At 41.7% G+C, this 16,829-nt stretch overlaps 1 protein-coding gene across 1 annotated transcript in view; it reads right to left on the minus strand.

Moving 5' to 3' along the window:
* The window catches only part of npas1 (neuronal PAS domain protein 1), a 76,030-nt gene extending 63,232 nt beyond the window's left edge, over positions 1-12,798 (minus strand). Inside the window, exons 1-2 of the mRNA XM_050061984.1 lie at positions 12,680-12,798; positions 12,450-12,590 (exon numbers count right to left, since the gene is read on the minus strand). The gene's annotated coding sequence lies outside the window, so the exon portion shown is untranslated. The remainder of the gene's footprint in view (positions 1-12,449; positions 12,591-12,679) is intronic.
* Between the last annotated feature and the right edge of the window lie 4,031 nt (positions 12,799-16,829).

Below are 16,829 nucleotides of genomic sequence, written 5' to 3' on the forward strand. Positions count from 1 at the left end.
CACACTTCTCCAAAGGAACAGTTTTACTTATTTTTAGCACACAAATACACACAGTCTTGCGTTCACTCCTCCCTCCAACACACAAATCCACTTCACATCAATCATGGATCCCAGACCATAACCCCAAAAGCAGAGTGCTGCTTTGAGTCATTCTAAAATCATGATGGATGACAACTTCCCAAAGCAATCCCTCTGCGTGCCAGCATCATTTAACTAAAGGCATCAACCTGCCCCAGCCAATACCACTCCGCTGTTTCCCCGGCCTGAGAGCGCCGGACCCGCCGTTCAAAACCACTGACATGATCCTGAAAAAAAAAAACATCCTCCTGAGGAGACATATGAAGGCTGCCACAGAAGAATGAGCTTCACCCAAGTTTCTGATCATGAATCTGTATTGCCCTCCCCCCTTCCTTTCACCAGAGGTAAAGACGACGATTGTGAGGAGGTTAAGCTGACCTCAGGCTCACGCTTTGGAGCGGGCTTACCCTGGAGTGTGAGATGACAAAACATTTAGCCCGATCTCACTTGCAGCTCGCTGACAGGCTGAAACAAAAGAACAGCCTCGGAGGAATTTAAAATCATTGAATGAATGTCAATTAATTTCACAGGACGGACTTGAATTGATTAGAATATAAAACAATCTTTCTTGAAAGCAAAAGGGAATTGATGTCCAAGGCCTTCAAACAGCCAGAGTGGGAAGACAGAAAAACGACAAAATGAAAGAAAGACGGCTGATCTTGTGTGTGTGTGTGAGTGTGTGCGTGTGTGCTGAACGGTGTTTGTGCCCAGGTGCATGTGTGAGTGTGTTTGTGTGAGTGTGAGCTCAGCAGTTGTGTTGCACGCTTGGCTGGCGGGGTGTGTGTAAAGTAATTAACATGATAGCCTCCCTCTAAGCCTGATAGCCTGTTCCCTGCAGCGAGGTCGTTCAACAGACACCAACAGACACCTGAGCTGCGTCTCAGACACAACCCTGCAACGCATCTCTAATGCAAAACACACACACACACACACACACACACACTCACATGTTCTCCCCACATATGCCTGGTACCAACAAATACTGGGAACATACAGCTATCAGCAGAAATGACATGGTACATGTATACCTGTCAGCGGCATATTGCGTGATGGCTGACAAACTGTTTATACAGAATAAACTGACATTTATTAATTCACCTTGAAAATCATGCAAACAAAATTCAAATAGATATAGAAACTAGCAAGAAACAGAGATAACTAGAAACTCAGGGAGCAGCAAAAAATACTCTAAATACTTGATTTTATTCACAGAAAAATGTTTTTAATGCCCAACTGGATTTGGACAAAACTAAGACATTCCATTTTTTAAAGTGGCTATAATCAGTATTTTTAAATTACAGTGTATTAAATGGCAATGTGAAAACAACTCCCATTGGCTTTGTTGAGTTTTATAGTGAGTTTCATCTCATTGTTTAGCTGTCCGGTCAACAATTTTAATGTTTCGGTTCACTCTCACCATTGTCACAGTGTGGCCATAGTGAACATAGTAGAGCATTTAACAGCTAACGAGCCACACATTTCCCTCACGAGTTGTTAGAGTTCAGAAACAGAGCGAAATGAGAGCGAATATTGGACTTCAATTCCCCAGGTGACCAGAAACATGACTCCAGATGAATGGTAATGTTTCTCCGAAAGTGTTGGATGTGTACATAAGCAACTATTTGCTAGTTTGTCATATCAAGTTAAAAAGTGATAATATGTCAGAGTTAACAATTTGTTTCTGCTGCCCCCAAGTGGCCAAAAATTTACTTATTGAAGGGCTAACTCTTTAAATTCTGATGGCAACACTCATTCACAGACATATTGATGCTGCACCATCACAGCTCACCTCTGCACACTATAATCTGTTTACATTTGTCCATCACTCACTGTTACATCACATGGTTTGTTGCTTTGATTGGTTGTAAATCTATCCAATTCAGCCAGAGGCATTTTGGTGTACTGCAGATAAAAATGCCCCCTTGCCTGCCCCTCGCATTTGTGATTTAGTCCGAAGATGTCAGGCTATTAACTCTTTGGAGATCAAGGCTGAATTATGCCAAGTCGGATTCATGACCAGTGAGTAGTGGCCAATTAAAAGGATCATTACTTGTAGCGCCACCTATAAATGATACAGTATAAAATTTTACAGGATTGCTTGGAGTTGAGATGCTCACATTTTATCTAAATGAGGTTGCAATTGTGCAGTTAAGAAAATGTAAGCCAGGTTTACAGGAATTTGGCCACATTTTGGAACTACAGAAAACATGACATCGATAAAAATGAGTACATAACATTTTTTTCGGTTGAACCAAGGAATCTAAGAAAAGCTTAACTGGTTTATAAATGGCCATATTGTGAAGCTATTTACACACACACACGCACACAAAAAGTAAATAATCAAACCTTTTTTGGACTATAGTCTAACTAAATCTGTAGATTTGATCCTGGTAACTAAAAAACAACTAAATATGACGGGACAATAAAAGCAGTCTCTTTGATGGAGGTAATTAAACATCCACTGCGGGCCAACACAATGCTGGGAATATCCTTTCCCTTTCTTCCAGTACAATCTATTGTTTCCCTCTGCTTCATCCCTCAACCCCAGGACCTTCGCTCTGGTCCTCTAATACTAAAACTGTGGCTTGGCGCAGAGCCCCAAACACCCCCTTCAGCCCCACACAGCCCTCATTTGCTAAAGGATTAGAGTAGGGGCACCAGGGTCAAAGTGAGGCCACCACCAGAGACCCTAAAAAAGAAGAAATGCACACACACCAGGGACCACAGAGCCGCGAGTGCACGCACAAACACACACGCATTAGCATTATGTACACTCTGCACACATGACACTGCTTTAAAGCACACACAGTCTGAGGAGCATAACAGCATTATGTATTCACATACTGTAGGTGTGTAGGCAGGACCCTCATCCCCAGACACGTACCGAAACAGAGACACAAATTTGCATGAGCATGTGCAGAACTAAATAAATTGACCTTAACTCTCTAACTCAAAAAAACACTAATACATATTTGTGCGACTTTAAAAAACCAGGGTCAAATAACAACTTCAGAGAGAGAGAGAGGAAGGCTGTTGATAAATCGTAGCGGCTCTAAGGCGGCATGAATCACACCTTCGAAAGAAGTCTAAGTGAGAGAGAGAGACAGGAGGGAGAGTCAGCGAGAGAAGAAAAGTGATTGTCAGGGAGAGAAGAAACATCACTCTGAAAACTTCTAAAGAAGGCCCTGCTCTGGGTTTTAAATGCTCTCCTCCCTCTATCACTCCCTCTCTCTTCCCACTTTCCTCTCATCCCTTTCATGAATTAAAAGCACGGCCGGTCTGTGGGGAGAAGCATAGTTAATTCTGATCAGATCTCCTCCTCCCCCCTCCCCGCCTACCCCCACCCTCCTCCTCTCCTCCCTGGGCGACGGTTGCCGTGCAGTCTGACAGACGGAGATGGGATCTGACAGTAAACAGGCGTGTGGATGCCCGGCGCGTGATTGACACGTAGGCAGGTTGGCGGGGGCCCGCCCCCCTCCTAATCCTGCCCTGTCAGCTCTAATTGGGGAGGTGGGGCTCTATGTCACCAAGGTGACTGATTGACAGGACCCCAGCTTTGCATAGATATGAGGGAAAGGTGGGGAGGTTCACGCATGGCATAACACTGTTAACACTACCTTACTGCTAATAGAGATATGTGTGTGTGTGCATGTGTGTGTGCGTGTGGTTGTTGTGCGCTCATGCACATTCACCGACGCCCAGATGCAGGTGAACACACTCAAGAACATGGCTGAGCACACAAATAAACCCACAACAATAACCATGAACAAAATCTTCATGCATACAGGATGTCTGAACGCAGCGTGCATCTACAAACATGCGCACACACATACACGCACAATCTCTTGACACGCTGTGATGAAGAGCAGAGGTTGTAAATGCTACAAGTACTGGGATACGGGACGCAGGGAGGAGCAATTCAGAGGTCTTCACCATGTCGAGGCCAATGAACGGCAGGGCAGGGGTTAGAATCTTTGCTATAACACAACCTGTGGACACGCACATGTGTAATAGTTAATGTGTGTTAAATAAAAGACTATCTGTGAGTGTATTTGTGTGTGTAGGTGTTGAGGTGATGCCATCTGGACACACTTGATGTTCTATATGGTTGTGGTTTCCATCTTGGGGGTCAGGACCCCCTAAAGGGTTACAATATGATTAACAAGATAAAAAAGAAGACACACGCTATGCTGAGTGGCTCAGTGAGGCTGTACGTAGACACAGTAATGCTTTGAGCTAAATGCTAACATGCTCACAATGTTTAGCAGGTATAACATATACCAGGTTCATCAGCTTATTTCAGCCTGTTAGCACGCTAACATTTGCTAATTAGCATCAAACACAAATTAGCTGAGGCTGATGGGAATTCCATTAGTCTTGCAGGTATTTAGTCATAAACCAAACTACTGGACAAATTCAATTTTTGACCTAATGATGGTGCTTGATTCAAAGTCAGATAATCACCTAAGTGATTACAATGAGCCCGGTCTCACTCCAAAGGCAGCGAATTCTGGCGCTTGGGCAGTGACTTGCAGCATCAGAAACCAACAAAAAAAGGCATTCAGGGTCAGGGGGAAACGCAGCGGGACAAGGACACAAGTTAAGGTGGCGAAAGTCCAACTGGGGCGGGAAGGAGGAGTGGTGGATGGGTCCAACAAACACCAACTTTCACCCAAGACAGTGTTCGTCTCCTGTAAGATTCTAAAGCCAAACCCTGTTCATTTTTCCTAAACCCAACCATGTGTGCTTGTTGCTGACGGAAAAAAAACGTCAATTTGCGTTTTTTGTACCGACGTAGTGCATTTATTGTGAAAGAGACTGTATGTAAATATTAAATTTCCTGTGAGAACGGAAGTGTATTTTGAAAGAAGACAATGCATGTAACAGGCAGAATTTGACATGGTGTCCCAGAACGTCAACAACCAACCCACCCAGGGTATCCTGCACGTCGTATGTGGACATGGAAAGTCCATGACCAAATGTCAGTATGTGACGAGGTCGGAGTGAGAATGTGTTGTTACAATTCATCCTGAAAGATACATGAATGTCTGAACCAAATATAACAACAATCCATCCATCAGTGGTTGAGACATTTCCCTCAGAACCACAAATGTCAACCTCATGGTGGCGCTACATGAAAAGTCAGAGGCTCAACAAAGTCATTTTCAGGGTCATACTCACAGTTTGGGCCTCTAATAGAACATGTTTACATGTTTCAGTGTTCATAAAACATGATTGGTCAAAACTAAACTATGTTTTGGTCAAAAACATGATCCTCATACTGTCTGTGCCTGAACTCCTGTATTCACTCTCTATCTGACACTTCATATTAGCACCTGTCTCTTTAAGCTCCCCTCCTAAGCAAGCTCAGTCTGCTCTGATTGGTCAGCATTTCCAGGTCTGCGGTATCTGCGTCTCTGCACAGTCATTGCAGCCGGAAGAATGACTGTAATGGCAAATCAGCCCAACATTTGTGGAAAATCTGGCAGTGTAAAAGGGGCTTAAAAGGGTTCCGCCAATATAGCCCCTTTTACACTGCCAGATTTTCCACAAATGTTGGGCCGATTTGCCGGCCAGCTGCGAGCGTTTGTACACACAGAGGCAGAAAGGCGAGTTGATCTGAGGCGCCCAATTTTCCGCCTCGTAGGGTAGACATATTGGCGGAACCCTTTTAGTTTAAACAGACCGAGGCGGCCTTCCGCATCGGGAGGGGCTGTTGATGACTTGTGGGAGGAGCTGTTGATGACGTCGCATGTGCAACCCACTGGCCACAACAGGAAACAGCCCGGGTTTGAATCCAGCCTGTGGCCCTTTGCTGCATGTCATCCCCCCTCTCTCTCCCCCCTTCATGCTTACCTGTCCTGTCCATTAAAGGCAAAAATATCTTTAAAAAAAAAAATAAAATAAAATAAAAAAATAAACAGGAAACAGCTGATAGCAGTAATTAGCGAGCAGCTAGTAGCAAGAGGGAAACGCAAACCTGACAGACACTGTAAAGATGAGCAACTGGGGAGACAAGGAATAGCGCGCCCTCCTTGCACCCACAAACGAAGAGGCCATTAACCGTCAGATGACGGGGACGGTGAAGAACGGGCCGATTTATGAGAGAATAGCCGCCTGACTAGCCGCGGCTTCCCTCCCATGTCACTGTTTACGTCACACGCTGAGCTACACGTTTTGTTACTTGCTCACGCCCCCCATTGCCCCGAAAAAGGCGAATTCTATATAAACAAAAGTAGGTAGGCGGCATTTTGCCACCCTCCCCGATTTTGTTTTTATACTGCCAATGCTGAAAAAAGACTGATTGGGCTTTCCTGCAAATTTGCACAATTCCTATCTAAAAAGGGCTTATAACTACCCTGCATGGTGGAAAATTGGGCGTCTCGGGTCAACTCGCCTTTCCACCTGTGTGTATAAACGCTCGCAGCTGGCCGGCAAATCAGCCCAACATTTGCGGAAAATCTTTAAATTATATATGTGGATCAGCCAACCGATAGAACATTAAATATCACTTTCAGTCATCAATTAATTAGTTAAAACCAAAGCATTTTTTATGTTAAAGTACTTTTTTAAAGGTACTTTTCATTTTAACTTTTTTATCTATATTTATGTTCTTAAGTGTTGCAGTACTTTTTCTTATTTTTATTTTGACTTATTATGCTTAAACCAAAGCAAATTCCTTATAAGTGAAAACCTACCTGGTAATAAATCTTATCTGATTCAGATGCAGTCTAATAAAACAGCTCTGCAATGGATTCTTCTTTAATGAAGGTGAACTGTTTTAGAGATATGTTGATTATGGCAACTTAATGATAGATTTGGAGGCTTTAGATTGAGTTATTGTTGTTGAACAATACTGTTCAAAGCTATACTGAGTATATATTGTTTGTCCAATGTGTCTTACAGCACACTGTCTCACTGTCCACTAGGGTAGACTAAATGGAGGATGGCTTGACCTAATAAACTACTCAAAATTCAGTCCGTTCTTATGGACTTCTACTTTTTAATCTTGCTTTTTTTCCTTTTTAAATTCCAGACAGTTTTACGTCCTCAGGCCTGTAAAAATTGTAAAAATGCAAAAATCTGAGAGGGAAAATTCACTGGTTAAACTGCTCACAAGCTCACAGACATGTACAAACTATGATTAGGGGTCGCATGTTGCTGCCTGCTTCATTATGAGGGATTATATACCGAAACTGCTATAAGAGCCTGGCAAAGTTTGTGCTCCACAGCATCTGAATTTGCATAGCTAATTATGAATTGTTAATTGTGATGGCTCATATCTTTGTGTATGAATGTATTTTAATGATAGTGTGTGTGTCTGTGTGAGACTGCATGTGCACGTGAATGTGCATGTGTGTGTGTTTTGATTGACAGCTGCCACTGACCTGTGCCAGTCAGAGTGCCATACTGCGGGGCGGTGGGGTCGATCGCTACGGAGACGACCTTCGCCCTCATCTGCATCCTGCCTTCATTAGCAGAGCCAGGCAAGGAGAATAACAACCCAATAAATTAATAAAGAGAAAGAGGGGAAGCGGACAAGAGGAGAGCAGGCAGTGCAAGGGTATAACGGGAGGAGAGAGTGAGTGAAGGAAGGAAGCAGACTTGAGGAAAGGGCAGGGAAGGAGAGGTATGAGAGGAAAGAGCAACGCACTGAAGTATAGAGGTCTGGGAGGGAGGAGATGGAGGTAAAAGCTGCAAAAATAGAGGGTGTGTGTGGATGTGTGGGTGTGTGTGTGACTGCTAAGGGTGTGCGGTCAGCTCAGGTAGAAAAAAGCTAATGAATGAAAGGTATAGAGAGTGTGAGGAAGACAGGCAGAGAGAGTAAAAGGTACATAAGTACTGAATTTATCCGTCGCATTAAAATCCAAAATGCAGATAAAAGATGGATCTGCAGTATATTGTGACAACGCAGCGGACCACAAGTCAACCAGATTTGTAAATTTACCCAAGAAGGACTGGAAACAGATTTTCCCCAAAATATCTCTGGGGCTGATTTAGAAATGTGGCTCAGAGCCCTGTTTAAACAGAGTATTGATACATTACCATCTGTACTGGCTCTTAAATGCCAGTATTGACAGAGATGCTCTAACTGGTCCACATGGCAGCATTTTGACAGGGCCAAATGTTCCAAATCCCTCCCCCCACTTCCCCCCCGCTCTTGTTCATCATTGGGATGACCACACAGCAAACGTGTTAATAAAGTATGAGGTTTAATCATCCACTACTGGATACATAGCCTTGCTGGTTTTGTTCAGAAGCAGACAGAGGAAAATACCTCTCAAATACCTTTACACTTGCTGTAAAAGACACACACATACACCCACACACACAGAGTACAGAGTCCAGGGGATGCTTGCCACGTAAATAAATTATGAACAAGTATGTTACGCGGCATAGACTGTTGGTTGGGAGCTCTCCCAGGAGGACTCCAGTAATGATACTTTCTCATCTTCCAGCAGAGTTGTATAGCATACACCAACTTCCATTACTCCATCTTCATCAGCATGATGGATGGAAATACAGCCTATCCTTAAGCCAGGAGCTCTGCATTTTAGATTTCTCAGAGATTTTCAACAACTGAACTGTGTATTTCAAACTTGTGCAGTGCTCCTCACAGTCGAGCAGTGGTCCCAACTGATGTAACCTCACAGCCTTATCAGGTAAACAAGTACCCCCTGATCAACGTCAGCATTTGACCTGCATTTGAACTGGATGATATTTAACACTATTGATTATATAAAAGTGGATATTCTAACAGTAATATAACATGCAATTTAGCTGTAAATTTTTTGGCCACTTTGGTCATGTTTGCGTACTATTACAAGAGTGACAAAAGCGGGGCATTTCAACCATTTATCTATTACTTTTATTAACCCAAAGATTGTCTTAATCTCAAGATGAAACCTACACAAAGCTTCATATCAAATTGCAACTTCAAATGGCGATGATTTATTTAATTTTTGTGATAATTGATCTTAAAAGATACACTGAGATTTTTACTCCTTGTACTGTGGGCATGGCTGCAATTGCGACTAATACTAGATTTAGATTTTCAAATGACCTTTACCTGACTGCTGATAAATTCTCACATTGACCATCATAATGTCATACTGTAAAATATCTCCAACTCAACAGAGCTAAATTATAATGACATTTCAATGGACTAAATTATGTCCAACAACAAAAATCTGCTCAGATGACGAGGCTGTATTCTGAGAGCAACTGGCTTGCGTGGCAGACTATCAATTTCCATGTACTGTATGGGTGTGAGACCAATATACCACCTGAGTAGCAGCCCATATTCTGTTTGACTTCATACTTGCAGTGTGTATTATGCCGTCTAGTTTGCCTAATTTTCCAAGCTTTAGAAATAAAACCAGTCCATACCTTGCCACTCAGTCCAACTTCTGATTTTCACCAAACTAGAAATAATTCAGCGTCTTTGTCCTGTATTCTTACAAAGGTGTGTGCAGGTAATTGTATAAAGTATGAACATGCAGTCAGAGCATGGGATGAGACGTTCACAGAACTCCCTAAAGCATACATTGCTGCATCCTGCAAAACCACGCTCATCTGTGTGAAATACCAAGTTTTTGGGGAATTCCATGTCAACCATTTATCCATCACTTTTAGCTAATTCAACAATTTATACATTACTTTTAGCTGACTATTTTGACCATTTATACATCACTTTTAGCTAACTATCTTGACTGTTTATACATCATTTTTAACTATTTCAACCATTCATACGTCACTTTTAGCTAACTATTTTGACAATTCATACATCACTTTTAGCTTATTATTTTGACAATTCATACATCACTTTTAGCTTATTATTTTGACCATTTATACATCACTTTTAGCAAACTATTTCAACCATTTATACATCACTTCTAGCTAACTATGTCAACCATTTATACATCACTTTTAGCTGACTATTTTGACCATTTATACATCACTTTTAGGTAACTATTCTGACCATTTATACATCACTTTTAGCTAACTATTTTGACCATTTATACATCACTTTTAGCTAACTATTTTGACAATTCATACATCATTTTTAGCTTACTATTTTGACAATTCATACATCACTTTTAGCTTATTATTTTGACCATTTATACATCACTTTTAGCTAACTATTCTGACCATTTATACATCACTTCTAGCTAACTATGTCAACCATTTATACATCACTTTTAGCTGACTATTTTGACCATTTATACATCACTTTTAGCTAACTGTTTTCACCATTTATACATCACTTTTAGCTTACTATTTTGACAATTCATACATCACTTTTAGCTTACTATTTTGACAATTTATACATCACTTTTAGCTTATTATTTTGACCATTTATACATCACTTTTAGCTAACTATTCCGACCATTTATACATCAATTTTAGCTAACTATTTTGAGCATTTGTACATCACTTTTAGCTAACTATTCTGACCATTTATACATCACTTTTAGGTAACTATTTTGACCATTTATACATCACTTTTAGCTAACTGTTTTCACCATTTATACATCACTTTTAGCTTACTATTTTGACAATTCATACATCACTTTTAGCTTACTATTTTGACAATTTATACATCACTTTTAGCTTATTATTTTGACCATTTATACATCACTTTTAGCTAACTATTCCGACCATTTATACATCAATTTTAGCTAACTATTTTGAGCATTTATACATCACTTTTAGCTAACTATTTTGACTATTTATACATCATTTTTAACTAACTATTTCAACCATTCATACGTCACTTTTAGCTGACTATTTTGACCATTTATACATCACTTTTAGCCTACTATTTTGTCCATTTATACATCACTTTGAGCTAACTATTTTGTCCATTTATATATCACTTTTAGCTTACTATTTCGACCCTTTATACATCACTTTTAGCTGACTATTTTGACCATTCATACATCACTTTTAGCTAACTATTTTGATCATTTATACATCACTTTTAGCTTACTATTTCGACCATTTATACATCACTTTTAGCTTACTATTTTGACCATTCATACATCACTTTTAGCTTACTATTTTGACAATTTATGCATCACCTTTAGCTTACTATTTCGACCCTTTATACATCACTTTTAGCTAACTATTTTGATTATTTATACATCACTTTTAGCTTACTATTTTGACCCTTATATATCACTTTTAGCTAACTATTTTGACCATTCATACATCACTTTTAGCCAGCTATTTCGACCATTTATACATCACTTTTAGCTAACTATTTTGATTATTTATACATCACTTTTAGCTTACTATTTCAACCCTTTATACATCACTTTTAGCTGACTATTTTGACCATTCATACATCACTTTTAGCTAACTATTTTGATCATTTATACATCACTTTTAGCTTACTATTTCGACCCTTTATACATCACTTTTAGCTTATTATTTTGACAATTTATTATTTTGACAATTTATGCATCACCTTTAGCTGACTATTTCGACCCTTTATACATCACTTTTAGCTTACTATTTTGACCATTCATACATCACTTTTAGCTAACTATTTTGACAATTTATGCATCACCTTTAGCTTACTATTTCGACCCTTTATACATCACTTTTAGCTAACTATCTTGACCATTTATACATCACTTTTAGTTTGACCATCTAATTTGACCATTTATATCTTACTTTAAGCTAAGTATTTCAACCGCTTATCCATAATTTTTAGCTGACTATTTCAATCATCTACTACATTACTTTTAGCTATCTGTTTAGACTTTTCACGAATTCGTAATAGCAACTCTTTCTTTTCCAAAGTTCCCACTAGCAACTGCAGAAGTACCCCCTGAGGTACAAGCACGCCTGGTTGGGGATCACTGAATACAATAGCAACAACATCTAGGTCAGTTTCCTGACTGCCACTTGTGTTAGAAAAAGACTGTACAGATAGATCAGTTTGAAACATTGTGAGATGTTAACTGAGCCTATTACAGTCAAATCTAACTGAATTTGGGGAGGCAACAACATCAGCGCTCTCTGGAGCGACGTATAGCCTGCTATAAGCAACAAATAACAAATCACATCAAAAAAACTCATCTGTTGGGAAGACACAGGTAACGTGCCCAACCCTATTTTCTCTGTCTCTAACTGAGAAGTGCTGGCTGTTCAGGGTCGAGAAGTGTGAGTGCCGGGGAGCGGGGCCTGCTGTGCTGGGGAGGAAATTCTCAGGGCGATCGATGCGGAGGATTAGGGCCGGCTTTGGGGCTCAGAGGCCTGGATCTGAGCAGTATTCTCAGTGGGGCCCCTGGGAGAGCTAGAGAGGAAAGCTGGAGGAGAGAGAAGAGGAGGGCCAGGGGATAGAGGAGAGAGAGGCTAACCTGGAACTGTCAGGAGGCTGAGAGAGGGTTGGCCAGGCTGGGAATAGAGGAGCGGTCATGGTCCCAGTTGACATTATGAATGGCGCTGAGTCTCTGCCACCCACTCAGATAAACACACACTGGCCAGTCTGACTGGATAAGCTGCGGCGCAAAGAGGAGATTTAATGTAACAACAGAGAGCGAAAACAGACTGACAAACACAAATGAAGTTGGTTATTTCGTCTCCTTACACTCCATCTTTTAATTTTCTTCAGGCCAAATCGGTAGTTGTCTCCTAACTTGATGAGTGCAGCACACAACAATAGGCTCCCTCCGTCTGTGTGTCTGCCTCTGATGCTCATGATTGGTCAGCCCGTTCGCCAGCTCGCCGCTCTCCCCCGGGTACAGACGGTTGGATCCATGATTCATTTTGCAATGAGGAAAAAAAAAGGAGAGAGCGCATGTGAGAGAAGAAACAGCCAAGACCACTGGGAAATTATACGGTGGAGCGGCGTGGTGGATCTGGAATTAAACGGCATAATTAATCAAGCAAAAAAACAAGCACGTTGCTCATACATTTATTATTTGCATTTTTTCCACTTCAGGAGATGTAATCAGCAGATATACGTCGGGGCCCCTGATCCATGTCACGGGGACCTGGAGGCCGAGCGTCCTATTCGACCACTGACCCTAAAAGCGTAAAGTGGGATCAGTTCTGCTCAAGGCTTGATTTTTTTTCCCACTGACTACCATCTCCACACAATGCCCTCTGCCTCCGAAGTAATCTCCACAACAAGCAGAACAAGTCCCACAGAATAATGTTGTTGTCTGCCCGTCCTTTAAATTAGGGTGCCTGCAAAATTGGGTTCACAACTCTGGGCCCTCTGTGGAGTTGTTCTGCATTATGCAGTGTGCGCACTTGACCTGATGAAGAAAAAACTAGACAGTTTTAGAAAGATAGCGTGGAAATATCACAGCAATATGTTCCCATAGCGGTAAGAGGCTGACAAATGCATGTAAACACCCCACTTAACAACTTTAAAATAACTAAATCACCAAGCATAGCTGCAAAGGTCACATTAGGTTGCGTGCCAAAAGCAGCACTTGCTAAAGTCATGCGCACTCCTGTTTGTCCATCATACTGTATCCTTATAACAGCTACTTTTTCTGATTTTGACATATGTGATTCTCAAGACAGGTCTCTGCTCAATAACAGCGCAGTTTCTTTAACAATGCACCTGCAATTTGGGCACAGATAATTTGACTTGTTTGAAACCCACTTTGAAAACTCATTTATCAGAGCAGTGATTGCTGGGTCTGTTTTGTACAGTCTTTTTTGCTGCTGACCAGCATGCAACCTAATACGACCTGATATTTGTAGGAATTTTTGATAATAATTTAGTTACTTAAACGTCCTTTTTCATGTGGCATTTGTGGGATTCTCCCTGGTCATTTTTGCTGTAATATTTTCAAGGTATATTTGCACAGTTCCTCACTGACTACATTTAGGAATCCAAAAGTTGTTGCCCCAATTTTCCAACATGAAGCACCTTTAAACCTTTTAAACCCCGCAGCACCAACTGTCACATGTTGCAGACGTTAATCAACTACAATATGAGCAAAGTGTTCGGTTCACTCCAGGTTAAAGACAAAAGGCGACTGAGCCTTTTCAGTTCTTGCTCCATTAGCTGACTCTGTTCACGTCTTTAAACCTCGTCTGACTTTTACAGATCAGCCTTTCCTGACACTTGATAGACTTACTGTGTGTATGGGTGTGTATGCATTTGCAGCCATGTGCACATGTCTGCATGCTTACAGGTATATATGTGTTTAAGTTGGTGAAGGCGTATGCATATGCTTATGTTTTATTAGTATCACTTTTGTTCTGCATTTTCCTCTTCTGGGAAAGCTCTACAAATAAGGTTATTATTATTATTATTCCTTTCTCAGATTGGTTGTAATGGTGTTTGGACTCCTACAGATGGCAAAACTGTTGGATTTTAAAGTTAGCAAAAATAAGCATAATTTTGTGTGTTGCGTTTACTGTTTCCTACCTTGTTGAGCCTCTCATGACCCCTCAGATTGCTTCTGTGACACATCAGGGCGTCCTGTCTTCCAGGTTTGGAACAACTGACCTTAAAGATAAGGAGTCTATTTAGTAGAAACACTGCACGTACAGTTTATCTTTGCAAACTACCTATATAGCTTTCTAATTTTGATTTATTATTAGTTTTGTACCTGGTGATCAATTAAGTTAGGCTATCTGATCTTGTAATACAGGATGGTGAAGATGTCATAAAGCACAATGTCACACTGAGGTATTAATAGTGGTAATGTGTCCATGGCTGTGAGAGTATAAAAGGTTGTTGTTATTGTAGGAATATTGATGTTTTTCTCCCAGGATACAGAGCATCGCTGCGTTTACACGCTTCGCACATGCACTTCATCTTTCACCTAGATCTCCTGCGCCTCCGCCAGATGTACCTAACCCTCATTATGCCCATTATACATAAATACATCCGCCAAACAGTTTGAAACGTATCACTTTGCTGCTGGTCAATACGGCTTGTTCCTGGAGCGCCGTCATCAATCGAGCCATCAATATGGAAATACCACTGTGACCCAGACATTAATCAATGGGCTCCTCGGGGAGGAGAGGGAGGGCAGGGGCACCTAAAATCATCAATGAGACGGATCGGCCCGCAGTCAGGCTCGGACAGTCCGTATTGATAAGAGCATTTCCACCTGTAGCGGCCGCAGCGGAGAGACAGGCCGCATCTGAATTCAATACCCGCCGCCGCAGCTGCGAGCTCGAAGCCCAGAAAGACACGGTTGAGCGGAGATACGTGCCTCGACTCATCATAAGACTAGTCTCTTTTTCTCCATATATGTCCCCTTCCTCCTCCTCTCTGTCTACCTCACAACTTTTTTTTTTTTTGGTCATGCCTCGCACTAAAGAAGCACATCACGCCTCTAATACAGAGCAACAATGACTTCAAATTAACTTCTTTGTCTTTATTCCGAGGCTTACTTTGCCGAGCTCCCCTCCTCCTCCTCCTCCTCCGACTCCTCACACAATCTCTGGAGTTTAGTCAAACCCTTTTTCCTCCACCAACTTCAAACTGTGAGAGGGGAAGTGTAGCTCGACATCAATGAGAAAAGTCTTCAGATGCTAGTCTCACGCATTCATCTCACTGTGAGCGCGGGATTAAAGCGTCGTCTCACTGTTGACATCCAAACCTTGACCTAATCAATTAGGTCCATGCTCGGCGTTTGCCTCCTTTACCCGGATACAGCAGAGCTATGGATGATGGGTAGTGTGGGACAAGTCAGCCTCCTAGTGGCGAGTTTGTGCACGCACAAGGAAAGGCAGCAACATGCCTGTGAGGACATTTTATTAAAGAAAATTGGGATTTTAGATAACTGTAAATTAGTTAAATGGATTATGGGCTATTTTAACTTTGCAAATTATCATCTTTGCACCAATCCTGGCATCCCTGACAGCCCTGAGTGCCTACATTGGCCTGTAAAGCAATGTTGACGATCCCCGTATTTGACTTCCAATCAAATCCCACACCGCTCTCTCCCTCGTGACACTCCTTAAAGGTTAGAGTTCAAGGGTCATGTGTCCTGTGTGCACACGGGCCTGCCCTTTTCATTCCCAATCAGCTGCGCTCGCTTTTTTTTTCTTCCTGTGCCAGAATGGAGAGAGATGCACCACAAAGGTCATGGACATGGATTTCCTTTGGTTTGACTCAATGAAAAGGTCAGATGAGGGCACCATGAAATGGCAGTGAGGCCTTCACATCGCCCTCACAGGGACCCGAGTCCTTACATCACCCTGAAAATGGCACAGGCGGAGCCCTTCTCGGGCCGCTCTCAGAAGAACCGGGAGGGCCCCGTGGGGTGCTGTGACCTCGCCTGGTGCCCCATGTGGCTTTAGTGGCCCTCCAACAGCTTGCAGAGACAGCAGAGCTACACACTGTGATACAATGATTATCACAAGTTGAGTGCAACTAAACTTTTAGGAAGGTTTATAAATTAAAGTACGCACGTCTTCCTGTGACTGTAAATACTTGTATTTCTATTTAGGACACAGTAACACCTAGGGTGGATAGATAACTGTTCTTCACCTACTAGTCGTGTACACACTGTGTGTTTTGTTGCTCCACCCAAAAACTGCATCCTGGGCCGGCCCGCTGTATCTCTGTTTGGCATTTAGAGGAGCAGAGTGACCATTAATCGTAAGGTGTGTGACCGTCCACATGCCAAAGTGTCCTTGACAAAGACGTAGAGCCTGGCCTGCCATGATAATTATGTTATCCACTGATCGAGGTCATGTCTATATATCTGATGTTGCCCTTGTGTTCACGTTTTTTTTTTTTGGTTGTTTTTTTTTAC

This window comes from Epinephelus moara, chromosome 2, assembly GCF_006386435.1.
Source record: "Epinephelus moara isolate mb chromosome 2, YSFRI_EMoa_1.0, whole genome shotgun sequence".
Classification (NCBI taxonomy): Eukaryota; Metazoa; Chordata; class Actinopteri; order Perciformes; family Serranidae; genus Epinephelus; species Epinephelus moara.